The sequence below is a fragment of the Camellia sinensis genome, chromosome 13, assembly GCF_055761805.1.
Source record: "Camellia sinensis isolate YWXY chromosome 13, ASM5576180v1, whole genome shotgun sequence".
NCBI classification, from domain to species: Eukaryota; Viridiplantae; Streptophyta; class Magnoliopsida; order Ericales; family Theaceae; genus Camellia; species Camellia sinensis.
The window spans coordinates 52,956,120-52,968,964 of record NC_138973.1 but is presented as its reverse complement, the minus strand read 5'-3'; the positions used below and the strand labels follow the sequence as shown (position 1 = coordinate 52,968,964).

At 43.6% G+C, this 12,845-nt stretch overlaps 1 long non-coding RNA gene across 1 annotated transcript; it reads left to right on the top strand.

Annotated features, from left to right (window-relative positions):
• Positions 1–419: 419 nt before the first annotated feature.
• LOC145805820 (uncharacterized) lies at positions 420–6,732 on the top strand. The gene is made up of 2 exons (XR_014347971.1): positions 420–584; positions 6,369–6,732. It is a non-coding gene; the product is annotated as an uncharacterized LOC145805820 (long non-coding RNA).
• The last annotated feature ends 6,113 nt before the right edge of the window (positions 6,733–12,845 follow it).

Here is a 12,845-nt window from a genome sequence, read left to right as displayed (position 1 = left end):
TTCCTAAAGGAAATGGGGTTTTTGCTTGGCCTGATGGGAGTTCTTATACTGGGATTTGGAGTGATAATTTGCATAATCGGCAGCCTGAGCAGCCGTGTTTCGTGTTGCCGCCGTCCAGGAAGAGATGGGGTTGGGGTTGGGGTTGGGAGTGAGTCTTCTTGTGGAGGAGCTCCTGCTGGGCAGTAGAGGAAGAGTCCTTGTTGGTATGAAGGCTTTGATGTCAAGAAACAAGGGCAGATGATATCCGAGGGACATAAGAATTATGAATTGATGCTTAATCTCCAACTGGGTATCAGGTTCATTATTGGATTGGATTCTTTTGCTTTTGCTTTTTCATCTGTTGCATCTGTTGACGTTATTTGGGTATTGGGTTTTTGTTGGTTGGTTTTGTGTTTTGTGAAATTCTTATTGATTTGTAGATACTTTGTTGGGAAGAATGCGTCCATTACACGGGCGCTTAAGCCAGCGGATTTTGATCCCAAGGAGAAGTTCTGGACTAGGTTTCCAACTGAAGGATCGAAATGCACACCGCCACACCAGTCAGTGGACTTCAGATGGAAGGACTACTGTCCCATGGTGTTTAGGTATATACTCTATAAGAAATTCAACTAAGCATGTTGTAGGTTTTTTTTCCCGGATTTTGATTTGAAATTGATTTGGTTTAGTTATTTTTTGGATTGCCAAATTTTGGAAGATTGAACTCTCATTATTTCATCAACATCATTGTGATAATTGCATTGTTGGATATTTAGACATCTTAGGGAAATGTTAGGAATAGATCCTGTGAATTACATGCTGGCTATTTGCGGAAGCGATGCCCTTAGGGAACTGTCCTCCCCTGGCAAGAGTGGATGTTTGTTCTACCTAACACAAGATGATTGATTTATGATCAAAACTGTGAAGAAATTTGCAGTTAAGGTTAGTTGTCCATACCCAACATGTCATTTAACCAATATCTGAAATAGAGAGATGATAGAGCACTCAAATATAGAGATTGAGATTGGTTGTTCTTAATTTAACAAAACATTTGAATCTGGATTTATTAGAAACTTAATATAGATTTGCATCTGGGTTCATGACATAATTTCCATATGATCTATGTACTCTTAATCATTACTTATAAATCATATGGAAATTATGTCATTTGTAAATTTGATTATAAGAAATAACATAAATCAATACTATAAGGATCGTAACTTAACTCAATATATTATGTTTCTATGCTAATTTAGTAGAAATTTCTTCTTCAACTAAGATAGTGAACTATGCACGTAAAAGCTTGAGAAATATCACAAACACTGAAATATGCACGTGGCTCCCAATTAGGAAACTACTTTGACATTTGCACTATTCCAACATGTAGGCATGAAACTAAGTCGAAAACTATTCCAACATGTAGGCATGAAACTAGTCGAAAAAATGTGCAACAGCCACAAGACGACTCGGGAAACACATCAACCACCTCGGGACGGACCAATGTGAGTTGTAGAAACTTACGGAACTAGCACGGGACTCCCGGTTTGAAAACTAAGTCTAAAAATACACTTTTTCCACACTTAAGCTTGAAAATAGGCTTTCGGGGGCCAAAATCGTGCAACAGCCACGAGACGGCCCGGGAAACACCTCAAACACCTCGGGACGGACCAATGTGAGTCGTGGAAACTTACGGAACTAGCACGGGACTCTCGGTTAGAAAACTAAGTCCAAAAATGCACTTTTTCACACTTAAGCTTGAAAATAGGCCTCGGGGGCCAAAATCGTGCAACAGCTACGAGACAGCCTGGGAAACATCTCAAACACCTCGGGATAGACCAATGTGAGTTGTAGAAACTTACGGAACTAGTACGGGACTCACGGTTTAAAAACTAAGTCCAAAAATGCACTTTTCCACACTAAAGCTTGAAAATAGGCCTTCAGGGGCCAAAATCGTGCAACAGCCACGAGACGGCCCGGGAAACACCTCAAACACCTCGGGACGGACCAATGTGAGTTGTAGAAACTTACGGAACTAGCACGGGACTCCCGGTTTGAAATCTAGGTCCAAAAATGCACTTTTTCCACACTTAAGCTTAAAGATAGAGGCCTTCGAGGGCCCAAAATCGTGAAATAGGCACGAGACGGCCTGGGAAACACCTCAAACACCTCGGGAGGGACCAATGTGAGTTGTGGAAACTTACGGAAGTAGCACGAGATTCCTGGTTTGAAAATTAAGACCAAAAATGCACTTTTTCACACTTAAACTTCAAAAATAGGCCATTGGAGGCCAAAATCGTGCAACAGCCAGGAGACGGCTTGGGGAACACTTCAAACACCTCAGGATGGACCAATGTAAGTTGTGTAAACTTACGGAACTAGCACGAGACTCCCGGTCTAAAAACTAAGTCCAAAATTGCACTTATTCACACTTAAGCTTCAAAATAGGGCACCGGAGGCTAAAATTATGCAACAGTCACATGACGGCCTGGGGAACACCTCAAACACCTCGGGAGGGACCAATGTGAGTTGTGGAAACTAACGGAACTAGCACGGGACTCCCGGTTTGAAAACTAAGTCCAAAAATGTATTTTTTTACACTTAAGCTTGAAAATAGGCCTTCGGGGGCCAAAATCGTGCAACAGCCATGAGACGGCCCGGGAAACACCTCAAACACCTCGGGATAGACCAATGTGAGTTGTGAAAATTTACGGAACTAGCACGTGACTCCCAGTTTGAAAACTAAGTCCAAAAATGCACTTTTCCACACTTAAGCTTCAAAAATAGGCCTTCGGGGGCCAAAATCGTGCAACAGCCACGAGACGGCCCGGGAAACAGCTCAAACACCTCGAGATGGACCAATGTGAGTTGTGGAAATTTACGGAACTAGCATGGGACTCCCGGTTTGAAAACTAAGTCCAAAAATGCACTTTTTCACACTTAAGTTTGAAATAGGCCTTTGGGGGCCAAAATCATACAACAGCCATGAGATGGCCCAGGAAACACCTCAAACACCTCGGGATGGACCAATGTGAGTTACGGAAACTTACGGAACTAGCACGGGACTCCCGGTTTGAAAACTAAGTCCAAAATTGCACTTATTCACACTTAAGCTTCAAAATAGGCCACCAGAGGCTAAAATCATGCAACAGTTACGTGACGGTCCGGGGAACACCTCAAACACCTCGGCAGAGACCAATGTGAGTTGTGGAAACTAACGGAACTAGCACGAGACTCCCGGTTTGAAAACTAAGTCCCAAAATGTAATTTTTTACACTAAAGCTTGAAAATAGGCCTTCGGGGGCCAAAATCGTGCAACAGCCACGAGACGGCTCGGGAAACACCTCAAACACCTCGGGATGGACCAATGTGAGTTGTGGAAATTTACGGAACTAGCACGTGACTCCCGGTTTGAAAACTAAGTCCAAAAATGCACTTTTCCACACTTAAGCTTCAAAAATAGGCCTTCGGGGGCCAAAATCGTGCAACAGCCACGAGACGGCTCGGGAAACACCTCAAACACCTTGGGATAAACAAATGTGAGTTGTGCAAACTCACGGAACTAGCACGGGACTCCCGGTTTGAAAACTAAGTCCAAAAATGCACTTTTTCACACTTAAGCTTGAAAATAGGCCTTCGGTGGCCAAAATCATGTAACAGCCATGAGACGGCCCGGGAAACACCTCAAACACCTCGGGATGGACCAATGTGAGTTGTGGAAACTTACAGAACTAGCACGGGACTCCCGGTTTGAAAAGTATGTCCAAAAATGTACTTTTTCACAATTAAGCTTAAAGATAGGCCTTCCGGGGGCCAAAATCGTGCAACAGGCACGAGATGGCCTGGGAAACACCTCAAACATCTCGGGAGGGACCAATGTGAGTTGTGCAAACTTACGGAAGTAGCACGAGATTCCCCGTTTGAAAACTAAGTCCAAAAATGCACTTATTCACACTTAAGCTTCAAAATAGGCCACCGGAGGCTAAAATCATGCAACAGTCACGTGACGGCCCGGGGAACACCTCAAACACCTCAGCAGAGACCAATGTGAGTTGTGGAAACTAACGGAACTAGCACGAGACTCCCGGTTTGAAAACTAAGTCCCAAAATGTAATTTTTTACACTAAAGCTTGAAAATAGGCCTTCGGGGGCCAAAATCGTGCAACAGCCACGAGACGGCCCGGGAAACACCTCAAACACCTCGGGATGGACCAATGTGAGTTGTGGAAATTTACGGAACTAGCACGTGACTCCCGGTTTGAAAACTAAGTCTAAAAATGCACTTTTCCACACTTAAGCTTCAAAAATAGGCCTTCGGGGGCCAAAATCGTGCAACAGCCACGAGACGGCCCGGGAAACAGCTCAAACACCTCGAGATGGACCAATGTGAGTTGTGGAAATTTACGGAACTAGCATGGGACTCCCGGTTTGAAAACTAAGTCCAAAAATGCACTTTTCCACACTTAAGCTTCAAAAATAGGCCTTCGGGGGCCAAAATCGTGCAACAGCCACGAGACGGCCCGGGAAACAGCTCAAACACCTCGAGATGGACCAATGTGAGTTGTGGAAATTTACGGAACTAGCATGGGACTCCCGGTTTGAAAACTAAGTCCAAAAATGCACTTTTTCACACTTAAGTTTGAAATAGGCCTTTGGGGGCCAAAATCATACAACAGCCATGAGATGGCCCGGGAAACACCTCAAACACCTCGGGATGGACCAATGTGAGTTACGGAAACTTACGGAACTAGCACGGGACTCCCGGTTTGAAAACTAAGTCCAAAATTGCACTTATTCACACTTAAGCTTCAAAATAGGCCACCGGAGGCTAAAATCATGCAACAGTCACGTGACGGCCCGGGGAACACCTCAAACACCTCGGCAGAGACCAATGTGAGTTGTGGAAACTAACGGAACTAGCACGAGACTCCCGGTTTGAAAACTAAGTCCCAAAATGTAATTTTTTACACTAAAGCTTGAAAATAGGCCTTCGGGGGCCAAAATCGTGCAACAGCCACGAGACGGCTCGGGAAACACCTCAAACACCTCGGGATGGACCAATGTGAGTTGTGGAAATTTACGGAACTAGCACGTGACTCCCGGTTTGAAAACTAAGTCCAAAAATGCACTTTTCCACACTTAAGCTTCAAAAATAGGCCTTCGGGGGCCAAAATCGTGCAACAGCCACGAGACGGCTCGGGAAACACCTCAAACACCTTGGGATAAACAAATGTGAGTTGTGCAAACTTACGGAACTAGCACGGGACTCCCGGTTTGAAAACTAAGTCCAAAAATGCACTTTTTCACACTTAAGCTTGAAAATAGGCCTTCGGTGGCCAAAATCATGTAACAGCCATGAGACGGCCCGGGAAACACCTAAAACACCTCGGGATGGACCAATGTGAGTTGTGGAAACTTACAGAACTAGCACGGGACTCCCGGTTTGAAAACTATGTCCAAAAATGTACTTTTTCACACTTAAGCTTAAAGATAGGCCTTCGGGGGGCCAAAATCGTGCAACAGGCACGAGATGGCCTGGGAAACACCTCAAACACCTCGGGAGGGACCAATGTGACTTGTGCAAACTTACGGAAGTAGCACGAGATTCCCCGTTTGAAAACTAAGTCCAAAAATGCACTTATTCACACTTAAGCTTCAAAATAGGCCACCGGAGGCTAAAATCATGTAACAGTCACGTGACGGCCCGGGGAACACCTCAAACACCTCGGCAGAGACCAATGTGAGTTGTGGAAACTAACGGAACTAGCACGAGACTCCCGGTTTGAAAACTAAGTCCCAAAATGTAATTTTTTACACTAAAGCTTGAAAATAGGCCTTCGGGGGCCAAAATCGTGCAACAGCCACGAGACGGCCCGGGAAACACCTCAAACACCTCGGGATGGACCAATGTGAGTTGTGGAAATTTACGGAACTAGCACGTGACTCCCGGTTTGAAAACTAAGTCTAAAAATGCACTTTTCCACACTTAAGCTTCAAAAATAGGCCTTCGGGGGCCAAAATCGTGCAACAGCCACGAGACGGCCCGAGAAACCCCTCAAACACCTCGGGATAAACAAATGTGAGTTGTGAAAACTTACGAAACTAGCACGGGACTCCCAGTTTGAAAACTAAGTCCAAAAATGCACTTTTTCACACTTAAGCTTGAAAATAGGCCTTCAGGGGCCAAAATCATGCAACAGCCATGAGACGGCCCGGGAAACACCTCAAACACTTCGGGATGGACCAATGTAAGTTACGGAAATTTACGGAACTAGCACGGGACTCCCGGTTTGAAAACTATGTCCAAAAATGCATGTTAAATTGTATATGTTATGGATAAGATAATAATTGTCTAATTAACATTTTTCTTTTTTTTGTGTTTCATTTTTTTGCAGATTCGAGATTTGATATGGACGTGTTTGGTAATTTGGAGGGCAGATGGTAGCTCATTTTGTGTTTTTGCTCATATTATCTTTCATGTATTTTGGTTGTGTTGTAAATTTTATATTTTTGTTGGTATTACGGGGCATGTTTGGTAATCCGCCCTTGATATTTTATTTTTGTTGATATTAGTAGACATGTTTTTTTTTTTTGATATTAGGAGATGTGTTTGGTAATTTGCATACGGTTGATATTATATTTTTGTGGATATTAGTAGACATTTTTTGTGGATATTAGGAGACATGTTTATTATCCGCATACAGTTCATATTGTATTTTTGTGGATAGTGCTAAAATTCGATTGTGATGTTTATGAAAATGAATAGATTTTTGTATTGATTTGTAATAGATATTTTATTGAACAGGTTATTAAAATGCGCAGGGAATTGTTACTGAAAAGAAAAAAATTTGGAAGAAAATAGTACCCTCATTTTCAAATTTTTTAATTTTTATTAGTGACAAAATAAAAAATGTCGCTATTAGTTCTCAAAAAACATGACGAATAATTTTGTCACTAATGATATAGTACGAAACAAATAATTTCGTTACATTTGCTGAATATTTCGTCGCTAAATTGAAATATTTGGTGACAAAATGTTTTTTGTCATTGAATAATTTTCTTTTTCGCTCATTTTAGTGACGAATTTTTTTGTCACATTAATCCATATCATTGGTGAGGAAAACTTTCGTCACTAAAATATATTTGGTGACGAAATATTTCGTCGCAAAAAACAATTAAAATAAAATATTATTTAGTTTTGGTGACGAAATTGGTGTTTTAGAGGACAAAAAATTCAACATTGGAGACGAAACATTTCGTCACTAAAAATGAAAAATAGGCGACGAAACTATTTTTCGTCACCAGGTACTTTTTGTGACGACGTATAGGCCACGAACGTGGTGACAAATTTTTTTCGTCACAGATCACTTTAGTGACGAAATTTTGATGTTTGGAGACAAAATCAGTCTGTCACCAATGGCTTTTTTTGTTGTAGTGGCCTAACTCAAAATAGTGCCTTAGCGAGCGGAAGAGGGCTTTTTTTTTTTTGTTGGTATTTCGATGGAAAGGGTTAGAAAATTAGGCGAGGGATAGAAACATACCTGGAAGGAAAGAGAGAGGGGAATTACGAGGGAAGGGTTACTTCATGCGAGAGAAAAGAGGCCTAAGTCAAAATAGTTCCTTAGCGAGGTACACAGGGCTTCTTCTTTTTTTTTCGATGGAATAGGTTAGAATAATTAAGCGAGGGATAGAATCATACCTGCAAGGTGAGGGAGTGGGTGTAACAGGGCCGCGGGGGACCTCGCTACAGCTCGGACTCGACTTTCGTCAGTCACGGTTCTAAGTCTGAACCAAAGAGTCCAAATCCGGCAAATCGTTTTTGAGAAAAACAGATTTTTGAAAGAAGTGCCAAACATGGACTGCTTTGCCAGATACAGAGTCGCCACCTAAATATTTTATTTTGGGAAATTTAGGAAACCCTGACTCGGTGCCAAAAGGCCACGTGTCCGTCATCACCAAAGTTGCCTCGGCTCGGGAACTTGGGTACGATTGGGGAAGGTCACTTCGTGAGCACCCCCGCTCGCCCGGTCATAGACCGGCCTCTACTAACCATGATATCAATTTTTGAAAACATTGTGAGTTCTTATACCGGTTATTAGCCTAGGTTACTATGTGATGCGCACAGCATATAAGTATAGACTGGATCGTCAGAATTGGAACAAAACATTTCATGTTTGTTTTTTTGAAAGATGGTTTGCTACTCGCAAGTAGGCTTAAAATGCAAATTTTGCCACCCTCGGGTGGGCTTAGTAAAGATGGTTTTGCCACTATCTAGTGGGCTTAAAACACACATTTGATGATTTATTCCAATCCAGATAACCCAACCTTCACCCACAGGCATTCAGGCAGATATGTCATGTAAGCACATAGCCTCATGGTAAGCATGCTATCATGGCAGTCACTCACACGCATGCAAGGATGCTAAAGCATAAAACTCACCGAGTACTCCAAGCCAAAATAGAAACTACATTAGAAATCATGTATGATCCTAAGTATACAGAAATGCTTAATGCAACACATGCGAAAATGCAACTATAGTAGGCTCGGCTATTCTAAGATGATATATGAAATGCGACAACTAACATGTATTCAATTTTGAAATTGAAAGTACAATGCAGTTAGTATGATGCGCCGAGCCCGGTGCATGCAATACAGATGAATGAATGCAAAACATGCTGTCATACTGTATGCTAATTTAAACATGCCCTAATCTAACCATAAAAAGCGGATAAATAAAAGGGAGAAAGACGTGGGGTTGGAAGACATACATCACACTCACCCACACTTATCACAGTTGTGCCCTCACTCAGAGGGTCCGAATAAATAATACAGTCTAAATATTACAGTCCCGAATAAAAGAATATTACAGATTTCTAATTAATTAATGAATTAACTAAGAAAGCAGATAAAACTGGCGTGCAAGCCAGGGGCTGCCTTGCTTCTGATGGATGATGCATGTCCGGATTGTCTTGCGCGGAAATTCACCGGAATGTCCCAATTAGCCTCTGTTTACACCTGTTCTTGAAATGCGTGCCAAGTCCCAAAAGGTTGTTGATTCTTTGTTTTGCTGCAACAGAGAGCAGGAAAGGGGCATAGCAATGTATTTGCACAAATATATGCATGTCTCGATCCTCGTGCCACCAATCGTGCATACCGAGGCATGATGGCCGAAGAGTCGAAATGCACAACTCAATATAGGATGAATGCACATGAAGCTACAGCTAAAACCTAACTCCATCATGGATAATCCGGAGTGTTGGTGACTGGGAAATTGAGACACATTCCGTCACTCGGAGTACGAAATGTACCTCGTTTCCCGTGCCCGGGCTAACTCCTATTCCGGACATGATGCAATATGCATGATATGCATGAAATGCAACTAATATACAATCCTAACATACACAATGCTATGAAAGTGAAATGCCTTGAAATGCGTGTACACGGGCACGCAAACCGAGAAAATGACAGAATGCAATGAAAATGAGGTGCCTCGAAATGCGTGCACACGGGCACGCAAACCGAGGCGATGATATGTGCAATGAAAATGAGATGCCTCGAAATGCGTGCACGCGGGCACGCAAACCGAGGCGATGACAAATGCGATGAAAATGAGATGCCTCGAAATGCGTGCACGCGGGCACGCAAACCGAGGCGATGACAGATACAATGAAAATGAGATGCCTCGAAATGCGTGCACGCGGGCACGCAAACCGAGGCGATGACAAATGCGATGAAAATGAGATGCCTCGAAGTACGTGCACGCGGGCACGCAAACCGAGGCGATGGCAGATACAATGAAAATGAGATGCCTCGAAATGCGTGCACACGGGCACGCAAACCGAGGCGATGGCAGATACAATGAAAATGAGATGCCTCGAAATACGTGCACACGGGCACGCAAACCGAGGCGATGACAGAATATGATGAAATGATATGGAAATGACAAATGGGCTTATACTAACATGAGAGAGCCTCAGCCACACTCACATAAGATGCCGATGGCAGAAAATGAAGTGCCTCGAAATGCGTGCACACGGGCATGCAAACCGAGGCGATGCAAAAGCGATGTGAATGACATGGAAAATGCAACATGGACTTATACTAACATGAGAGAGCCTCAGCCACACTCACATAAGATGCCGATGGCAGAAAATGAAGTGCCTCGAAATGCGTGCACACTGGCACGCAAACCGAGGCGATGCAAAAGCGATGCGAATGACGTAGAAAATGCAACATGGACTTATACTAACATGAGAGAGCCTCAGCCACACTCACATAAGATGCCGATGGCAGAAAAAAAATGAGGTGCCTCGAAATGCGTGCACACGGGCACGCAAACCGAGGCGGTGCAAAAATGATATGAAATGACATGGAAATGACAAATGGACTTATACCAACATGAATGAGCCTCAGCCACACTCACATAGGATGCCGGCGGATAAAAATGGAGTACCTCGAAATGCGTGCACACGGGCACGCAAACCGAGGCAATGATGAAATGTGATGAAATATAGCCAAAATGATATGCAAGCATGCCAATGGAATTTCAGCAACGAAATATGGGGGAAAACAGTCCCGAAATGAAGCGAAATGACATGAAATGCAAGGAAATGTCCCGAAATGCAACATTAGGCATCCGAAATGGCCTATAGCCATGCTAAACATGCACAATATGGACATGCAATGCAAATACAGAAGCTAGACAGTCCCAAAAGATGCACTTTCACAGTTATAAACATGGCCAAACAGCAAGCATAGGTAAGGGAAAAATAGCATACAAGAATAGGGGCCAAAAGAGGGGTAATGAAGCAAGTGGTATAAGCAAAACCCAAACTGAAAAATTTCCTTCTACAACACTGAAGATGGACCAAAAATATGAACATTTACAGTATATGGCAGCCTCAAAATCAGTATACAAACATGCTAAAAATATGATGCAAAATGAGGCTCAAAAGGTGCTAAAACATGAAGTATACAAAATAATCACCAAACAGAAAAAAAGTGTGAATGAAACATGAAGTATAGGCCAAAATAAGGCCACTTTCAGTTCGGACCAAGGTCCAAAAACAGAAGCAAAGAGGGCTACCAATTTATGCAAAAATGGAGCCAAACAAGGGATATAACTACAAGTGATACATGGAGACACCAAAAAATGTTGAGGCCTTCTCCAATGTTGAAGAGGGGCTCAAAATAAGCCTTATATCAGTTTACAACATGCTCGAAAATAAATTTCTCATGGGTCAAAAATAGCATGCAAAACTATGACATACAAGATGGTCAATGAAGCAAGTGTATCATGGAGGGCTCAAACAGGGTTGAGCCCTTAATGAGAAGTGAAGATGAGCTCAAAAGATGGCCCTTTTCAGTTAGGGCCGGAGCTTGAAACAAAAAGGAAGTGAGGCTTAGAAATGGATCAAGAAAAAGGGTCAAAAGGGTAAAAGTGTAACTTACCCTTGAAGATTCGAATTTTTGTTGCTTCTTGGATGGATTTGCAGCTTCTTTAGCCTTCAAGAATCCTTCTTTGTTGCTGGAAATGAGATAGTGGTGGTAGGGCTTGGTGGTGTAGAAGAAATGAAGGTTAAGGAGTTAGGGTTTTTTGAAGTTTTGAAGAAGAAGAAGATGGAGGTGGCTATGGAGCTTTGAAGAAAAGTTTTTCTAACCCCTATAACCAACAATGGCAGCTGGTTATATGGACAAGAAGATGGTTGTAAAAGGGGGGTCCAATGGAGAGGAAAACTCTCTCTCAAAATATCCCCCGGATACAGAAAATATCTGGGGGATATTGCCCCACAGCTGGAAAGGGCACAGTGAGGAGAGCACGGCCGGCCGCTCACTTTGGCCGGAGGTGGCCGGCCGGCCACACCCCCTAGCCGGCCGGCTAGGGGTCAAAAGGGTCAACCAGCTTTTCTGGCCGGCCAGGTATTGGGGAGGTAGGCCTATGTGTGTACAACACAACCATGTAATTGAAATTCCAAGAAAGTGGGCCCAAGGGGTTCAACAGTGGCTCGGAAAGAGGGGTTCAAAAGGGTCAAGTGACCTTAATGGCCGGCCATGAACTTTTAGGGGCCTCTCAGATGTGTAGATCACAGATATGTGGTTCAAAGTTCGAGAAAAAGGGTCCAAGGGGTTCAACATTAGCCCGGAAGAAAGGGGTCAAAAGGGTCAGGTGACCTTAATGGCCGGCCATGAACTTTTAGGGGCCTCTCAGATGTGTAGATCACAGATATGTGGTTGAAAGTTGGCAACGCTGGCTCTAAGGTATTCAACATTAGCTCGGAAGTTGGAAAAACGGGCGCCGGGAGGCTCCGGAGGAGAGATAACTGGCTGCTGCAACAATTGCTGGCCTCCCACCCTTCAGTGACCTTCCCTGTGATAAAACAGAGGTACCTGCCAAAAATGAACGAAAATCATTGCAAAACGAATGTTCCGGGGCCAAAACACGCATTTCGAGGTCCCGGAAATGGGCTGTTAAGCACCGAAAATTGTATTTGACCTCGAAGTGGGTTTCTCAGCCCTCAGTGTTCCTCAAAATGGATGAAATAGGATGTATGCCAAAAATCAGAGCAAACGGAGATGGTTAGGTGGTCCCGAACCGAGGCACACGGCCTTACGGCTCCGAAAACCGGGAACCGGACTCCGAAATGGGCAAAATGGCCTACGGCCACCAAATGTAGCCTACGGACATTGAGAGATGGTCTACGGGACCTCTCCCTCCCCTTAGGAAAAGAAACAGAGAAAACCGAGTCTGGTTCGCAAACCGAGACAAGGCACAGAAAAGGGTTCGGGAGTCCGGAGGCAGGGCTCACGACCGCAACTCCGAAACTTCTGAACAAGCACATTATGCAACATCACCAAGCGCTCAATCGGTGACG